A 19,175-nucleotide genomic window follows, 5' to 3' on the forward strand; every position below is an offset into this window, starting at 1 on the left:
CAGAACACTGCGTAGAACCAGGAAGCTCTGCTCCTGCGTGTATGCTGCGTGTCAACCTAGAAATTAGAGACTGATGGCACAAGGCTAGTTTTCCCATTATGAAAGCTCCGTTGATGCGGCCCCGAAGCTACCTGAAAAGCACTGTTGTTACCGTGCTTTTACTTACAGCTGGCATGGTTCATAGAAGAAAATGAGTTTTCTCGAAAGAAAACTTGTGCTTCCAGTTCCTAGTTGGAAGCTCACCCGGCTCTGCTCTATACCAAACGTGAAAGTCAATGTGAGCACTAGCCTCGAAGTAAGGCCCTGATTATCCTGGCAAAACTGGAGGCGTGCAGCAGCTCCATGAGGCCTTCATCGCTGTTGTGCTTTAGTTTCACGGTAGTAAGCTTTCCAAGACTCCTAGGGACTTTGCTTAAGCAACCGTTTCGGTACCAGAACACTGCGTAGAGACAGTAAGCTCTGGTCCTGCGTGTATGCCGCGTGTCAACCTAGAAATTGGAGACTGATGGCATAAGGCTTCTTTTCCCATTATTAAAGCTCCGTTCATGCGGCCTCGAAGCTACCTGAAAAGCATTGTTGTTGCCGGGGTTTTCATCACTGCCGGCATGGTTCTGAGGAGAAAATGAGTTTTCTCCTAAGAAACCTTGGGTTTCCAGTTCTTTGTTGGAAGCTCACCCTGTTCTGCGCTATACCTAAAGTGAAAGTCAACGTGAGCCCAAGCTTCGAAGTAAGGCCCTGATTATCCTTGCAAAACAAGAGGCGTGCAGCAGCTCCATGAGACCTTCATCGTTTTCTGCTTTAGTTTCAAGGTAGTGAGCTTTTCAACACTCCTAGGGGACTTGCTTCAGCACCCGTTTCAGTACCAGAACACTGCGTAGAACCAGGAAGCTCTGCTCCTGCGTGTATGCCGCGTGTCAACCTAGAAATTAGAGACTGACGGCACAAGGCTAGTTTTCCCATTATGAAAGCTCCGTGGATGCGGCCCCGAAGCTACCTGAAAAGCACTGTTGTTACCGTGCTTTTACTTACAGCTGGCATGGCACATAGAAGAAAATGAGTTTTCTCGAAAGAAACCTTGTGCTTCCAGTTCCTAGTTGGAAGCTCACCCGGCTCTGCTCTATACCAAACGTGAAAGTCAATGTGAGCACTAGCCTCGAAGTAAGGCCCTGAATATGCTGGCAAAACGGGAGGCGTGCAGCAGCTCCATGAGGCCTTCATCGCTGTTCTGCTTTAGTTTCACGGTAGTAAGCTTTCCAAGACTCCTAGGGACTTTGCTTAAGCAACCGTTTCGGTACCAGAACACTGCGTAGAGACAGTAAGCTCTGGTCCTGCGTGTATGCTGCGTGTCAACCTAGAAATTGGAGACTGATGGCATAAGGCTTCTTTTCCCATTATGAAAGCTCCGTTCATGCGGCCTCGAAGCTACCTGAAAAGCATTGTTGTTGCCTGGGTTTTCCTCACTGCCGGCATGGTTCTGAGAAGAAAATGAGTTTTCTCCTAAGAAACCTTGGGGTTCCAGTTCCATGTTGGAAGCTCACCCTGCTCTGCGCTATACCTAAAGTGAAAGTCAACGTGAGCCCAAGCTTCGAAGTAAGGCCCTGATTATCCTTGCAAAACGAGAGGCGTGCAGCAGCTCCATGAGGCCTTCATCGTTGTTCTGCTTTAGTTTCAAGGTAGTAAGCTTTTCAACACTCCTAGGGGCCTTGCTTCAGCACCCGTTTCAGTACCAGAACACTGCGTAGAACCAGGAAGCTCTGCTCCTGCGTGTATGCTGCGTGTCAACCTAGAAATTAGAGACTGATGGCACAAGGCTAGTTTTCCCATTATGAAAGCTCCGTTGATGCGGCCCCGAAGCTACCTGAAAAGCACTGTAGTTACCGTGCTTTTACTTACAGCTGGCATGGTTCATAGAAGAAAATGAGTTTTCTCGAGAGAAACCTTGTGCTTCCAGTTCCTAGTTGGAAGCTCACCCTGCTCTGCTCTATACCAAACGTGAAAGTCAATGTGAGCACTAGCCTCGAAGTAAGGCCCTGATTATGCTGGCAATACGGGAGGCGTGCAGCAGCTCCATGAGGCCTTCATCGCTGTTCTGCTTTAGTTTCACGGTAGTAAGCTTTCCAACATTCCTGGGGACTTTGCTTAAGCAACCGTTTCGGTACCAGAACACTGCGTAGAGACAGTAAGCTCTGGTCCTGCGTGTATGCTGCGTGTCAACCTAGAAATTGGAGACTGATGGCATAAGGCTTCTTTTCCCATTATTAAAGCTTCGTTCATGCGGCCTCGAAGCTACCTGAAAAGCATTGTTGTTGCCGGGGTTTTCCTCACTGCCGGCATGGTCCTGAGAAGAAAATGAGTTTTCTCCTAAGAAACCTTGGGTTTCCAGTTCCTTGTTGGAAGCTCACCCTGCTCTGCGCTATACCTAAAGTGAAAGTCAACGTGAGCCCAAGCTTCGAAGTAAGGCCCTGATTATCCTTGCAAAACGAGAGGCGTGCAGCAGCTCCATGAGGCCTTCATCGTTGTTCTGCTTTAGTTTCAAGGTAGTAAGCTTTTCAACACTCCTAGGGGCCTTGCTTCAGCACCCGTTTCAGTACCAGAACACTGCGTAGAACCAGGAAGCTCTGCTCCTGCGTGTATGCCGCGTGTCAACCTAGAAATTAGAGACTGACGGCACAAGGCTAGTTTTCCCATTATGAAAGCTCCGTGGATGCGGCCCCGAAGCTACCTGAAAAGCACTGTTGTTACCGTGCTTTTACTTACAGCTGGCATGGCACATAGAAGAAAATGAGTTTTCTCGAAAGAAACCTTGTGCTTCCAGTTCCTAGTTGGAAGCTCACCCGGCTCTGCTCTATACCAAACGTGAAAGTCAATGTGAGCACTAGCCTCGAAGTAAGGCCCTGAATATGCTGGCAAAACGGGAGGCGTGCAGCAGCTCCATGAGGCCTTCATCGCTGTTCTGCTTTAGTTTCACGGTAGTAAGCTTTCCAAGACTCCTAGGGACTTTGCTTAAGCAACCGTTTCGGTACCAGAACACTGCGTAGAGACAGTAAGCTCTGGTCCTGCGTGTATGCTGCGTGTCAACCTAGAAATTGGAGACTGATGGCATAAGGCTTCTTTTCCCATTATGAAAGCTCCGTTCATGCGGCCTCGAAGCTACCTGAAAAGCATTGTTGTTGCCTGGGTTTTCCTCACTGCCGGCATGGTTCTGAGAAGAAAATGAGTTTTCTCCTAAGAAACCTTGGGGTTCCAGTTCCATGTTGGAAGCTCACCCTGCTCTGCGCTATACCTAAAGTGAAAGTCAACGTGAGCCCAAGCTTCGAAGTAAGGCCCTGATTATCCTTGCAAAACGAGAGGCGTGCAGCAGCTCCATGAGGCCTTCATCGTTGTTCTGCTTTAGTTTCAAGGTAGTAAGCTTTTCAACACTCCTAGGGGCCTTGCTTCAGCACCCGTTTCAGTACCAGAACACTGCGTAGAACCAGGAAGCTCTGCTCCTGCGTGTATGCTGCGTGTCAACCTAGAAATTAGAGACTGATGGCACAAGGCTAGTTTTCCCATTATGAAAGCTCCGTTGATGCGGCCCCGAAGCTACCTGAAAAGCACTGTAGTTACCGTGCTTTTACTTACAGCTGGCATGGTTCATAGAAGAAAATGAGTTTTCTCGAGAGAAACCTTGTGCTTCCAGTTCCTAGTTGGAAGCTCACCCTGCTCTGCTCTATACCAAACGTGAAAGTCAATGTGAGCACTAGCCTCGAAGTAAGGCCCTGATTATGCTGGCAATACGGGAGGCGTGCAGCAGCTCCATGAGGCCTTCATCGCTGTTCTGCTTTAGTTTCACGGTAGTAAGCTTTCCAACATTCCTGGGGACTTTGCTTAAGCAACCGTTTCGGTACCAGAACACTGCGTAGAGACAGTAAGCTCTGGTCCTGCGTGTATGCTGCGTGTCAACCTAGAAATTGGAGACTGATGGCATAAGGCTTCTTTTCCCATTATTAAAGCTTCGTTCATGCGGCCTCGAAGCTACCTGAAAAGCATTGTTGTTGCCGGGGTTTTCCTCACTGCCGGCATGGTCCTGAGAAGAAAATGAGTTTTCTCCTAAGAAACCTTGGGTTTCCAGTTCCTTGTTGGAAGCTCACCCTGCTCTGCGCTATACCTAAAGTGAAAGTCAACGTGAGCCCAAGCTTCGAAGTAAGGCCCTGATTATCCTTGCAAAACGAGAGGCGTGCAGCAGCTCCATGAGGCCTTCATCGTTGTTCTGCTTTAGTTTCAAGGTAGTAAGCTTTTCAACACTCCTAGGGGCCTTGCTTCAGCACCCGTTTCAGTACCAGAACACTGCGTAGAACCAGGAAGCTCTGCTCCTGCGTGTATGCCGCGTGTCAACCTAGAAATTAGAGACTGACGGCACAAGGCTAGTTTTCCCATTATGAAAGCTCCGTGGATGCGGCCCCGAAGCTACCTGAAAAGCACTGTTGTTACCGTGCTTTTACTTACAGCTGGCATGGCACATAGAAGAAAATGAGTTTTCTCGAAAGAAACCTTGTGCTTCCAGTTCCTAGTTGGAAGCTCACCCGGCTCTGCTCTATACCAAACGTGAAAGTCAATGTGAGCACTAGCCTCGAAGTAAGGCCCTGAATATGCTGGCAAAACGGGAGGCGTGCAGCAGCTCCATGAGGCCTTCATCGCTGTTCTGCTTTAGTTTCACGGTAGTAAGCTTTCCAAGACTCCTAGGGACTTTGCTTAAGCAACCGTTTCGGTACCAGAACACTGCGTAGAGACAGTAAGCTCTGGTCCTGCGTGTATGCTGCGTGTCAACCTAGAAATTGGAGACTGATGGCATAAGGCTTCTTTTCCCATTATGAAAGCTCCGTTCATGCGGCCTCGAAGCTACCTGAAAAGCATTGTTGTTGCCTGGGTTTTCCTCACTGCCGGCATGGTTCTGAGAAGAAAATGAGTTTTCTCCTAAGAAACCTTGGGGTTCCAGTTCCATGTTGGAAGCTCACCCTGCTCTGCGCTATACCTAAAGTGAAAGTCAACGTGAGCCCAAGCTTCGAAGTAAGGCCCTGATTATCCTTGCAAAACGAGAGGCGTGCAGCAGCTCCATGAGGCCTTCATCGTTGTTCTGCTTTAGTTTCAAGGTAGTAAGCTTTTCAACACTCCTAGGGGCCTTGCTTCAGCACCCGTTTCAGTACCAGAACACTGCGTAGAACCAGGAAGCTCTGCTCCTGCGTGTATGCTGCGTGTCAACCTAGAAATTAGAGACTGATGGCACAAGGCTAGTTTTCCCATTATGAAAGCTCCGTTGATGCGGCCCCGAAGCTACCTGAAAAGCACTGTAGTTACCGTGCTTTTACTTACAGCTGGCATGGTTCATAGAAGAAAATGAGTTTTCTCGAGAGAAACCTTGTGCTTCCAGTTCCTAGTTGGAAGCTCACCCTGCTCTGCTCTATACCAAACGTGAAAGTCAATGTGAGCACTAGCCTCGAAGTAAGGCCCTGATTATGCTGGCAATACGGGAGGCGTGCAGCAGCTCCATGAGGCCTTCATCGCTGTTCTGCTTTAGTTTCACGGTAGTAAGCTTTCCAACATTCCTGGGGACTTTGCTTAAGCAACCGTTTCGGTACCAGAACACTGCGTAGAGACAGTAAGCTCTGGTCCTGCGTGTATGCTGCGTGTCAACCTAGAAATTGGAGACTGATGGCATAAGGCTTCTTTTCCCATTATTAAAGCTTCGTTCATGCGGCCTCGAAGCTACCTGAAAAGCATTGTTGTTGCCGGGGTTTTCCTCACTGCCGGCATGGTCCTGAGAAGAAAATGAGTTTTCTCCTAAGAAACCTTGGGTTTCCAGTTCCTTGTTGGAAGCTCACCCTGCTCTGCGCTATACCTAAAGTGAAAGTCAACGTGAGCCCAAGCTTCGAAGTAAGGCCCTGATTATCCTTGCAAAACGAGAGGCGTGCAGCAGCTCCATGAGGCCTTCATCGTTGTTCTGCTTTAGTTTCAAGGTAGTAAGCTTTTCAACACTCCTAGGGGCCTTGCTTCAGCACCCGTTTCAGTACCAGAACACTGCGTAGAACCAGGAAGTTCTGCTCCTGCGTGTATGCTGCGTGTCAACCTAGAAATTAGAGACTGACGGCACAAGGCTAGTTTTCCCATTATGAAAGCTCCGTTGATGCGGCCCCGAAGCTACCTGAAAAGCACTGTTGTTACCGTGCTTTTACTTACAGCCGGCATGGCACATAGAAGAAAATGAGTTTTCTCGAAAGAAACCTTGTGCTTCCAGTTCCTAGTTGGAAGCTCACCCGGCTCTGCTCTATACCAAACGTGAAAGTCAATGTGAGCACTAGCCTCGAAGTAAGGCCCTGATTATCCTGGCAAAACGGGAGGCGTGCAGCAGCTCCATGAGGCCTTCATCGCTGTTCTGCTTTAGTTTCACGGTAGTAAGCTTTCCAAGACTCCTAGGGACTTTGCTTAAGCAACCGTTTCGGTACCAGAACACTGCGTAGAGACAGTAAGCTCTGGTCCTGCGTGTATGCTGCGTGTCAACCTAGAAATTGGAGACTGATGGCATAAGGCTTCTTTTGCCATTATGAAAGCTCCGTTCATGCGGCCTCGAAGCTACCTGAAAAGCATTGTTGTTGCCGGGGTTTTCCTCACTGCCAGCATGGTTCTGAGAAGAAAATGAGTTTTCTCCTAAGAAACCTTGGGTTTCCAGTTCCTTGTTGGAAGCTCACCCTGCTCTGCGCTATACCTAAAGTGAAAGTCAACGTGAGCCCAAGCTTCGAAGTAAGGCCCTGATTATCCTTGCAAAACGAGAGGCGTGCAGCAGCTCCATGAGGCCTTCATCGTTGTTCTGCTTTAGTTTCAAGGTAGTAAGCTTTTCAACACTCCTAGGGGCCTTGCTTCAGCACCCGTTTCAGTACCAGAACACTGCGTAGAACCAGGAAGCTCTGCTCCTGCGTGTATGCTGCGTGTCAACCTAGAAATTAGAGACTGATGGCACAAGGCTTGTTTTCCCGTTTTGAAAGCTCCATTCATGCGGCCTCGAAGCTACCTGAAAAGCACTGTTGTTACCGTGCTTTTACTTACAGCCGGCATGGCACATAGAAGAAAATGAGTTTTCTCGAAAGAAACCTTGTGCTTCCAGTTCCTAGTTGGAAGCTCACCCGGCTCTGCTCTATACCAAACGTGAAAGTCAATGTGAGCACTAGCCTCGAAGTAAGGCCCTGATTATGCTGGCAATACGGGAGGCGTGCAGCAGCTCCATGAGGCCTTCATCGCTGTTCTGCTTTAGTTTCACGGTTGGAAGCTTTCCAACATTCCTTCGGACTTTGCTTAAGCAACCGTTTCTTTACCAGAACACTGCGTAGAGACAGTAAGCTCTGGTCCTGCGTGTATGCTGCGTGTTAACCTAGAAATTGGAGACTGATGGCATAAGGCTTCTTTTGCCATTATGAAAGCTCCGTTCATGCGGCCTCGAAGCTACCTGAAAAGCATTGTTGTTGCCGGGGTTTTCCTCACTGCCGGCATGGTTCTCAGAAGAAACTGAGTTTTCTCCTAAGAAACCTTGGGTTTCCAGTTCCTTGTTGGAAGCTCACCCTGCTCTGCGCTATACCTAAAGTGAAAGTCAACGTGAGCCCAAGCTTCGAAGTAAGGCCCTGATTATCCTTGCAAAACGAGAGGCGTGCAGCAGCTCCATGAGGCCTTCATCGTTGTTCTGCTTTAGTTTCAAGGTAGTAAGCTTTTCAACACTCCTAGGGGCCTTGCTTCAGCACCCGTTTCAGTACCAGAACACTGCGTAGAACCAGGAAGTTCTGCTCCTGCGTGTATGCTGCGTGTCAACCTAGAAATTAGAGGCTGACGGCACAAGGCTAGTTTTCCCATTATGAAAGCTCCGTTGATGAGGCCCCGAAGCTTCCTGAAAAGCATTGTTGTTACCGTGGTTTTACTTACAGCCGGCATGGCACATAGAAGAAAATGAGTTTTCTCGAAAGAAACCTTGTGCTTCCAGTTCCTAGTTGGAAGCTCACCCGGCTCTGCTCTATACCAAACGTGAAAGTCAATGTGAGCACTAGCCTCGAAGTAAGGCCCTGATTATCCTGGCAAAACTGGAGGCGTGCAGCAGCTCCATGAGGCCTTCATCGCTGTTCTGCTTTAGTTTCACGGTAGTAAGCTTTCCAAGACTCCTAGGGACTTTGCTTAAGCAACCGTTTCGGTACCAGAACACTGCGTAGAGACAGTAAGCTCTGGTCCTGCGTGTATGCTGCGTGTCAACCTAGAAATTGGAGACTGATGGCATAAGGCTTCTTTTGCCATTATGAAAGCTCCGTTCATGCGGCCTCGAAGCTACCTGAAAAGCATTGTTGTTGCCGGGGTTTTCCTCACTGCCGGCATGGTTCTGAGAAGAAAATGAGTTTTCTCCTAAGAAACCTTGGGTTTCCAGTTCCTTGTTGGAAGCTCACCCTGCTCTGCGCTATACCTAAAGTGAAAGTCAACGTGAGCCCAAGCTTCGAAGTAAGGCCCTGATTATCCTTGCAAAACGAGAGGCGTGCAGCAGCTCCATGAGGCCTTCATCGTTGTTCTGCTTTAGTTTCAAGGTAGTAAGCTTTTCAACACTCCTAGGGGACTTGCTTCAGCACCCGTTTCAGTACCAGAACACTGCGTAGAACCAGGAAGCTCTGCTCCTGCGTGTATGCTGCGTGTCAACCTAGAAATTAGAGACTGACGGCACAAGGCTAGTTTTCCCATTATGAAAGCTCCGTGGATGCGGCCCCGAAGCTACCTGAAAAGCACTGTTGTTACCGTGCTTTTACTTACAGCTGGCATGGCACATAGAAGAAAATGAGTTTTCTCGAAAGAAACCTTGTGCTTCCAGTTCCTAGTTGGAAGCTCACCATGCTCTGCTCTATACCAAACGTGAAAGTAAATGTGAGCACTAGCCTCGAAGTAAGGCCCTGATTATGCTGGCAAAACGGGAGGCGTGCAGCAGCTCCATGAGGCCTTCATCGCTGTTCTGCTTTAGTTTCACGGTAGTAAGCTTTCCAAGACTCCTAGGGACTTTGCTTAAGCAACCGTTTCGGTACCAGAACACTGCGTAGAGACAGTAAGCTCTGGTCCTGCGTGTATGCTGCGTGTCAACCTAGAAATTGGAGACTGATGGCATAAGGCTTCTTTTCCCATTATTAAAGCTTCGTTCATGCGGCCTCGAAGCTACCTGAAAAGCATTGTTGTTGCCGGGGTTTTCCTCACTGCCGGCATGGTCCTGAGAAGAAAATGAGTTTTCTCCTAAGAAACCTTGGGTTTCCAGTTCCTTGTTGGAAGCTCACCCTGCTCTGCGCTATACCTAAAGTGAAAGTCAACGTGAGCCCAAGCTTCGAAGTAAGGCCCTGATTATCCTTGCAAAACGAGAGGCGTGCAGCAGCTCCATGAGGCCTTCATCGTTGTTCTGCTTTAGTTTCAAGGTAGTAAGCTTTTCAACACTCCTAGGGGCCTTGCTTCAGCACCCGTTTCAGTACCAGAACACTGCGTAGAACCAGGAAGCTCTGCTCCTGCGTGTATGCCGCGTGTCAACCTAGAAATTAGAGACTGACGGCACAAGGCTAGTTTTCCCATTATGAAAGCTCCGTGGATGCGGCCCCGAAGCTACCTGAAAAGCACTGTTGTTACCGTGCTTTTACTTACAGCTGGCATGGCACATAGAAGAAAATGAGTTTTCTCGAAAGAAACCTTGTGCTTCCAGTTCCTAGTTGGAAGCTCACCCGGCTCTGCTCTATACCAAACGTGAAAGTCAATGTGAGCACTAGCCTCGAAGTAAGGCCCTGAATATGCTGGCAAAACGGGAGGCGTGCAGCAGCTCCATGAGGCCTTCATCGCTGTTCTGCTTTAGTTTCACGGTAGTAAGCTTTCCAAGACTCCTAGGGACTTTGCTTAAGCAACCGTTTCGGTACCAGAACACTGCGTAGAGACAGTAAGCTCTGGTCCTGCGTGTATGCTGCGTGTCAACCTAGAAATTGGAGACTGATGGCATAAGGCTTCTTTTCCCATTATGAAAGCTCCGTTCATGCGGCCTCGAAGCTACCTGAAAAGCATTGTTGTTGCCTGGGTTTTCCTCACTGCCGGCATGGTTCTGAGAAGAAAATGAGTTTTCTCCTAAGAAACCTTGGGGTTCCAGTTCCATGTTGGAAGCTCACCCTGCTCTGCGCTATACCTAAAGTGAAAGTCAACGTGAGCCCAAGCTTCGAAGTAAGGCCCTGATTATCCTTGCAAAACGAGAGGCGTGCAGCAGCTCCATGAGGCCTTCATCGTTGTTCTGCTTTAGTTTCAAGGTAGTAAGCTTTTCAACACTCCTAGGGGCCTTGCTTCAGCACCCGTTTCAGTACCAGAACACTGCGTAGAACCAGGAAGCTCTGCTCCTGCGTGTATGCTGCGTGTCAACCTAGAAATTAGAGACTGATGGCACAAGGCTAGTTTTCCCATTATGAAAGCTCCGTTGATGCGGCCCCGAAGCTACCTGAAAAGCACTGTAGTTACCGTGCTTTTACTTACAGCTGGCATGGTTCATAGAAGAAAATGAGTTTTCTCGAGAGAAACCTTGTGCTTCCAGTTCCTAGTTGGAAGCTCACCCTGCTCTGCTCTATACCAAACGTGAAAGTCAATGTGAGCACTAGCCTCGAAGTAAGGCCCTGATTATGCTGGCAATACGGGAGGCGTGCAGCAGCTCCATGAGGCCTTCATCGCTGTTCTGCTTTAGTTTCACGGTAGTAAGCTTTCCAACATTCCTGGGGACTTTGCTTAAGCAACCGTTTCGGTACCAGAACACTGCGTAGAGACAGTAAGCTCTGGTCCTGCGTGTATGCTGCGTGTCAACCTAGAAATTGGAGACTGATGGCATAAGGCTTCTTTTCCCATTATTAAAGCTTCGTTCATGCGGCCTCGAAGCTACCTGAAAAGCATTGTTGTTGCCGGGGTTTTCCTCACTGCCGGCATGGTCCTGAGAAGAAAATGAGTTTTCTCCTAAGAAACCTTGGGTTTCCAGTTCCTTGTTGGAAGCTCACCCTGCTCTGCGCTATACCTAAAGTGAAAGTCAACGTGAGCCCAAGCTTCGAAGTAAGGCCCTGATTATCCTTGCAAAACGAGAGGCGTGCAGCAGCTCCATGAGGCCTTCATCGTTGTTCTGCTTTAGTTTCAAGGTAGTAAGCTTTTCAACACTCCTAGGGGCCTTGCTTCAGCACCCGTTTCAGTACCAGAACACTGCGTAGAACCAGGAAGCTCTGCTCCTGCGTGTATGCCGCGTGTCAACCTAGAAATTAGAGACTGACGGCACAAGGCTAGTTTTCCCATTATGAAAGCTCCGTGGATGCGGCCCCGAAGCTACCTGAAAAGCACTGTTGTTACCGTGCTTTTACTTACAGCTGGCATGGCACATAGAAGAAAATGAGTTTTCTCGAAAGAAACCTTGTGCTTCCAGTTCCTAGTTGGAAGCTCACCCGGCTCTGCTCTATACCAAACGTGAAAGTCAATGTGAGCACTAGCCTCGAAGTAAGGCCCTGAATATGCTGGCAAAACGGGAGGCGTGCAGCAGCTCCATGAGGCCTTCATCGCTGTTCTGCTTTAGTTTCACGGTAGTAAGCTTTCCAAGACTCCTAGGGACTTTGCTTAAGCAACCGTTTCGGTACCAGAACACTGCGTAGAGACAGTAAGCTCTGGTCCTGCGTGTATGCTGCGTGTCAACCTAGAAATTGGAGACTGATGGCATAAGGCTTCTTTTCCCATTATGAAAGCTCCGTTCATGCGGCCTCGAAGCTACCTGAAAAGCATTGTTGTTGCCTGGGTTTTCCTCACTGCCGGCATGGTTCTGAGAAGAAAATGAGTTTTCTCCTAAGAAACCTTGGGGTTCCAGTTCCATGTTGGAAGCTCACCCTGCTCTGCGCTATACCTAAAGTGAAAGTCAACGTGAGCCCAAGCTTCGAAGTAAGGCCCTGATTATCCTTGCAAAACGAGAGGCGTGCAGCAGCTCCATGAGGCCTTCATCGTTGTTCTGCTTTAGTTTCAAGGTAGTAAGCTTTTCAACACTCCTAGGGGCCTTGCTTCAGCACCCGTTTCAGTACCAGAACACTGCGTAGAACCAGGAAGCTCTGCTCCTGCGTGTATGCTGCGTGTCAACCTAGAAATTAGAGACTGATGGCACAAGGCTAGTTTTCCCATTATGAAAGCTCCGTTGATGCGGCCCCGAAGCTACCTGAAAAGCACTGTAGTTACCGTGCTTTTACTTACAGCTGGCATGGTTCATAGAAGAAAATGAGTTTTCTCGAGAGAAACCTTGTGCTTCCAGTTCCTAGTTGGAAGCTCACCCTGCTCTGCTCTATACCAAACGTGAAAGTCAATGTGAGCACTAGCCTCGAAGTAAGGCCCTGATTATGCTGGCAATACGGGAGGCGTGCAGCAGCTCCATGAGGCCTTCATCGCTGTTCTGCTTTAGTTTCACGGTAGTAAGCTTTCCAACATTCCTGGGGACTTTGCTTAAGCAACCGTTTCGGTACCAGAACACTGCGTAGAGACAGTAAGCTCTGGTCCTGCGTGTATGCTGCGTGTCAACCTAGAAATTGGAGACTGATGGCATAAGGCTTCTTTTCCCATTATTAAAGCTTCGTTCATGCGGCCTCGAAGCTACCTGAAAAGCATTGTTGTTGCCGGGGTTTTCCTCACTGCCGGCATGGTCCTGAGAAGAAAATGAGTTTTCTCCTAAGAAACCTTGGGTTTCCAGTTCCTTGTTGGAAGCTCACCCTGCTCTGCGCTATACCTAAAGTGAAAGTCAACGTGAGCCCAAGCTTCGAAGTAAGGCCCTGATTATCCTTGCAAAACGAGAGGCGTGCAGCAGCTCCATGAGGCCTTCATCGTTGTTCTGCTTTAGTTTCAAGGTAGTAAGCTTTTCAACACTCCTAGGGGCCTTGCTTCAGCACCCGTTTCAGTACCAGAACACTGCGTAGAACCAGGAAGTTCTGCTCCTGCGTGTATGCTGCGTGTCAACCTAGAAATTAGAGACTGACGGCACAAGGCTAGTTTTCCCATTATGAAAGCTCCGTTGATGCGGCCCCGAAGCTACCTGAAAAGCACTGTTGTTACCGTGCTTTTACTTACAGCCGGCATGGCACATAGAAGAAAATGAGTTTTCTCGAAAGAAACCTTGTGCTTCCAGTTCCTAGTTGGAAGCTCACCCGGCTCTGCTCTATACCAAACGTGAAAGTCAATGTGAGCACTAGCCTCGAAGTAAGGCCCTGATTATCCTGGCAAAACGGGAGGCGTGCAGCAGCTCCATGAGGCCTTCATCGCTGTTCTGCTTTAGTTTCACGGTAGTAAGCTTTCCAAGACTCCTAGGGACTTTGCTTAAGCAACCGTTTCGGTACCAGAACACTGCGTAGAGACAGTAAGCTCTGGTCCTGCGTGTATGCTGCGTGTCAACCTAGAAATTGGAGACTGATGGCATAAGGCTTCTTTTGCCATTATGAAAGCTCCGTTCATGCGGCCTCGAAGCTACCTGAAAAGCATTGTTGTTGCCGGGGTTTTCCTCACTGCCAGCATGGTTCTGAGAAGAAAATGAGTTTTCTCCTAAGAAACCTTGGGTTTCCAGTTCCTTGTTGGAAGCTCACCCTGCTCTGCGCTATACCTAAAGTGAAAGTCAACGTGAGCCCAAGCTTCGAAGTAAGGCCCTGATTATCCTTGCAAAACGAGAGGCGTGCAGCAGCTCCATGAGGCCTTCATCGTTGTTCTGCTTTAGTTTCAAGGTAGTAAGCTTTTCAACACTCCTAGGGGCCTTGCTTCAGCACCCGTTTCAGTACCAGAACACTGCGTAGAACCAGGAAGCTCTGCTCCTGCGTGTATGCTGCGTGTCAACCTAGAAATTAGAGACTGATGGCACAAGGCTTGTTTTCCCGTTTTGAAAGCTCCATTCATGCGGCCTCGAAGCTACCTGAAAAGCACTGTTGTTACCGTGCTTTTACTTACAGCCGGCATGGCACATAGAAGAAAATGAGTTTTCTCGAAAGAAACCTTGTGCTTCCAGTTCCTAGTTGGAAGCTCACCCGGCTCTGCTCTATACCAAACGTGAAAGTCAATGTGAGCACTAGCCTCGAAGTAAGGCCCTGATTATGCTGGCAATACGGGAGGCGTGCAGCAGCTCCATGAGGCCTTCATCGCTGTTCTGCTTTAGTTTCACGGTTGGAAGCTTTCCAACATTCCTTCGGACTTTGCTTAAGCAACCGTTTCTTTACCAGAACACTGCGTAGAGACAGTAAGCTCTGGTCCTGCGTGTATGCTGCGTGTTAACCTAGAAATTGGAGACTGATGGCATAAGGCTTCTTTTGCCATTATGAAAGCTCCGTTCATGCGGCCTCGAAGCTACCTGAAAAGCATTGTTGTTGCCGGGGTTTTCCTCACTGCCGGCATGGTTCTCAGAAGAAACTGAGTTTTCTCCTAAGAAACCTTGGGTTTCCAGTTCCTTGTTGGAAGCTCACCCTGCTCTGCGCTATACCTAAAGTGAAAGTCAACGTGAGCCCAAGCTTCGAAGTAAGGCCCTGATTATCCTTGCAAAACGAGAGGCGTGCAGCAGCTCCATGAGGCCTTCATCGTTGTTCTGCTTTAGTTTCAAGGTAGTAAGCTTTTCAACACTCCTAGGGGCCTTGCTTCAGCACCCGTTTCAGTACCAGAACACTGCGTAGAACCAGGAAGTTCTGCTCCTGCGTGTATGCTGCGTGTCAACCTAGAAATTAGAGGCTGACGGCACAAGGCTAGTTTTCCCATTATGAAAGCTCCGTTGATGAGGCCCCGAAGCTTCCTGAAAAGCATTGTTGTTACCGTGGTTTTACTTACAGCCGGCATGGCACATAGAAGAAAATGAGTTTTCTCGAAAGAAACCTTGTGCTTCCAGTTCCTAGTTGGAAGCTCACCCGGCTCTGCTCTATACCAAACGTGAAAGTCAATGTGAGCACTAGCCTCGAAGTAAGGCCCTGATTATCCTGGCAAAACTGGAGGCGTGCAGCAGCTCCATGAGGCCTTCATCGCTGTTCTGCTTTAGTTTCACGGTAGTAAGCTTTCCAAGACTCCTAGGGACTTTGCTTAAGCAACCGTTTCGGTACCAGAACACTGCGTAGAGACAGTAAGCTCTGGTCCTGCGTGTATGCTGCGTGTCAACCTAGAAATTGGAGACTGATGGCATAAGGCTTCTTTTGCCATTATGAAAGCTCCGTTCATGCGGCCTCGAAGCTACCTGAAAAGCATTGTTGTTGCCGGGGTTTTCCTCACTGCCGGCATGGTTCTGAGAAGAAAATGAGTTTTCTCCTAAGAAACCTTGGGTTTCCAGTTCCTTGTTGGAAGCTCACCCTGCTCTGCGCTATACCTAAAGTGAAAGTCAACGTGAGCCCAAGCTTCGAAGTAAGGCCCTGATTATCCTTGCAAAACGAGAGGCGTGCAGCAGCTCCATGAGGCCTTCATCGTTGTTCTGCTTTAGTTTCAAGGTAGTAAGCTTTTCAACACTCCTAGGGGACTTGCTTCAGCACCCGTTTCAGTACCAGAACACTGCGTAGAACCAGGAAGCTCTGCTCCTGCGTGTATGCTGCGTGTCAACCTAGAAATTAGAGACTGACGGCACAAGGCTAGTTTTCCCATTATGAAAGCTCCGTGGATGCGGCCCCGAAGCTACCTGAAAAGCACTGTTGTTACCGTGCTTTTACTTACAGCTGGCATGGCACATAGAAGAAAATGAGTTTTCTCGAAAGAAACCTTGTGCTTCCAGTTCCTAGTTGGAAGCTCACCATGCTCTGCTCTATACCAAACGTGAAAGTCAATGTGAGCACTAGCCTCGAAGTAAGGCCCTGATTATGCTGGCAAAACGGGAGGCGTGCAGCAGCTCCATGAGGCCTTCATCGCTGTTCTGCTTTAGTTTCACGGTAGTAAGCTTTCCAAGACTCCTAGGGACTTTGCTTAAGCAACCGTTTCGGTACCAGAACACTGCGTAGAGACAGTAAGCTCTGGTCCTGCGTGTATGCTGCGTGTCAACCTAGAAATTGGAGACTGATGGCATAAGGCTTCTTTTCCCATTATGAAAGCTCCGTTCATGCGGCCTCGAAGCTACCTGAAAAGCATTGTTGTTGCCGGGGTTTTCCTCACTGCCGGCATGGTTCTGAGAAGAAAATGAGTTTTCTCCTAAGAAACCTTGGGGTTCCAGTTCCACGTTGGAAGCTCACCCTGCTCTGCGCTATATCTAAAGTGAAAGTCAACGTGAGCCCAAGCTTCGAAGTAAGGCCCTGATTATCCTTGCAAAACGAGAGGCGTGCAGCAGCTCCATGAGGCCTTCATCGTTGTTCTGCTTTAGTTTCAAGGTAGTAAGCTTTTCAACACTCCTAGGGGCCTTGCTTCAGCACCCGTTTCAGTACCAGAACACTGCGTAGAACCAGGAAGCTCTGCTCCTGCGTGTATGCTGCGTGTCAACCTAGAAATTAGAGACTGACGGCACAAGGCTAGTTTTCCCATTATGAAAGCTCCGTTGATGCGGCCCCGAAGCTACCTGAAAAGCACTGTAGTTACCGTGCTTTTACTTACAGCTGGCATGGTTCATAGAAGAAAATGAGTTTTCTCGAGTGAAACCTTGTGCTTCCAGTTCCTAGTTGGAAGCTCACCCTGCTCTGCTCTATACCAAACGTGAAAGTCAATGTGAGCACTAGCCTCGAAGTAAGGCCCTGATTATGCTGGCAAAACGGGAGGCGTGCAGCAGCTCCATGAGGCCTTCATCGCTGTTCTGCTTTAGTTTCACGGTAGTAGCTTTCCAACATTCCTAGGGACTTTGCTTAAGCAACCGTTTCGGTACCAGAACACTGCGTAGAGACAGTAAGCTCTGGTCCTGCGTGTATGCTGCGAGTCAACCTAGAAATTGGAGACTGATGGCATAAGGCTTCTTTTCCCATTATTAAAGCTCCGTTCATGCGGCCTCGAAGCTACCTGAAAAGCATTGTTGTTGCCGGGGTTTTCCTCACTGCCGGCATGGTTCTGAGGAGAAAATGAGTTTTCTCCTAAGAAACCTTGGGTTTCCAGTTCTTTGTTGGAAGCTCACCCTGTTCTGCGCTATACCTAAAGTGAAAGTCAACGTGAGCCCAAGCTTCGAAGTAAGGCCCTGATTATCCTTGCAAAACGAGAGGCGTGCAGCAGCTCCATGAGACCTTCATCGTTTTCTGCTTTAGTTTCAAGGTAGTGAGCTTTTCAACACTCCTAGGGGACTTGCTTAAGCAACCGTTTCAGTACCAGAACACTGCGTAGAACCAGGAAGCTCTGCTCCTGCGTGTATGCTGCGTGTCAACCTAGAAATTAGAGACTGACGGCACAAGGCTAGTTTTCCCATTATGAAAGCTCCGTGGATGCGGCCCCGAAGCTACCTGAAAAGCACTGTTGTTACCGTGCTTTTACTTACAGCTGGCATGGCACATAGAAGAAAATGAGTTTTCTCGAAAGAAACCTTGTGCTTCCAGTTCCTAGTTGGAAGCTCACCCGGCTCTGCTCTATACCAAACGTGAAAGTCAATGTGAGCACTAGCCTCGAAGTAAGGCCCTGATTATGCTGGCAAAACGGGAGGCGTGCAGCAGCTCCATGAGGCCTTCATCGCTGTTCTGCTTTAGTTTCACGGTAGTAAGCTTTCCAAGACTCCTAGGGACTTTGCTTAAGCAACCGTTTCGGTACCAGAACACTGCGTAGAGACAGTAAGCTCTGGTCCTGCGTGTATGCTGCGTGTCAACCTAGAAATTGGAGACTGATGGCATAAGGCTTCTTTTCCCATTATTAAAGCTCCGTTCATGCGGCCTCGAAGCTACCTGAAAAGCATTGTTGTTGCCGGGGTTTTCCTCACTGCCGGCATGGTTCTGAGAAGAAAATGAGTTTTCTCCTAAGAAACCTTGGGTTTCCAGTTCCTTGTTGGAAGCTCACCCTGCTCTGCGCTATACCTAAAGTGAAAGTCAACGTGAGCCCAAGCTTCGAAGTAAGGCCCTGATTATCCTTGCAAAACGAGAGGCGTGCAGCAGCTCCATGAGGCCTTCATCGTTGTTCTGCTTTAGTTTCAAGGTAGTAAGCTTTTCAACACTCCTAGGGGCCTTGCTTCAGCACCCGTTTCAGTACCAGAACACTGCGTAGAACCAGGAAGCTCTGCTCCTGCGTGTATGCTGCGTGTCAACCTAGAAATTAGAGACTGATGGCACAAGGCTTGTTTTCCCGTTTTGAAAGCTCCATTCATGCGGCCTCGAAGCTACCTGAAAAGCACTGTTGTTACCGTGCTTTTACTTACAGCCGGCATGGCACATAGAAGAAAATGAGTTTTCTCGAAAGAAACCTTGTGCTTCCAGTTCCTAGTTGGAAGCTCACCCGGCTCTGCTCTATACCAAACGTGAAAGTCAATGTGAGCACTAGCCTCGAAGTAAGGCCCTGATTATGCTGGCAAAACGGGAGGCGTGCAGCAGCTCCATGAGGCCTTCATCGCTGTTCTGCTTTAGTTTCACGGTAGTAAGCTTTCCAAGACTCCTAGGGACTTTGCTTAAGCAACCGTTTCGGTACCAGAACACTGCGTAGAGACAGTAAGCTCTGGTCCTGCGTGTATGCTGCGTGTCAACCTAGAAATTGGAGACTGATGGCATAAGGCTTCTTTTCCCATTATGAAAGCTCCGTTCATGCGGCCTCGAAGCTACCTGAAAAGCATTGTTGTTGCCGGGGTTTTCCTCACTGCCAGCATGGTTCTGAGAAGAAAATGAGTTTTCTCCTAAGAAACCTTGGGGTTCCAGTTCCTTGTTGGAAGCTCACCCTGCTCTGCGCTATACCTAAAGTGAAAGTCAACGTGAGCCCAAGCTTCGAAGTAAGGCCCTGATTATCCTTGCAAAACGAGAGGCGTGCAGCAGCTCCATGAGGCCTTCATCGTTGTTCTGCTTTAGTTTCAAGGTAGTAAGCTTTTCAACACTCCTAGGGGCCTTGCTTCAGCACCCGTTTCAGTACCAGAACACTGCGTAGAACCAGGAAGCTCTGCTCCTGCGTGTATGCTGCGTGTCAACCTAGAAATTAGAGACTGATGGCACAAGGCTTGTTTTCCCGTTTTGAAAGCTCCATTCATGCGGCCTCGAAGCTACCTGAAAAGCACTGTTGTTACCGTGCTTTTACTTACAGCC

The sequence above is a fragment of the Eubalaena glacialis genome, chromosome 10 (genome assembly GCF_028564815.1).
Source record: "Eubalaena glacialis isolate mEubGla1 chromosome 10, mEubGla1.1.hap2.+ XY, whole genome shotgun sequence".
Classification (NCBI taxonomy): domain Eukaryota; kingdom Metazoa; phylum Chordata; class Mammalia; order Artiodactyla; family Balaenidae; genus Eubalaena; species Eubalaena glacialis.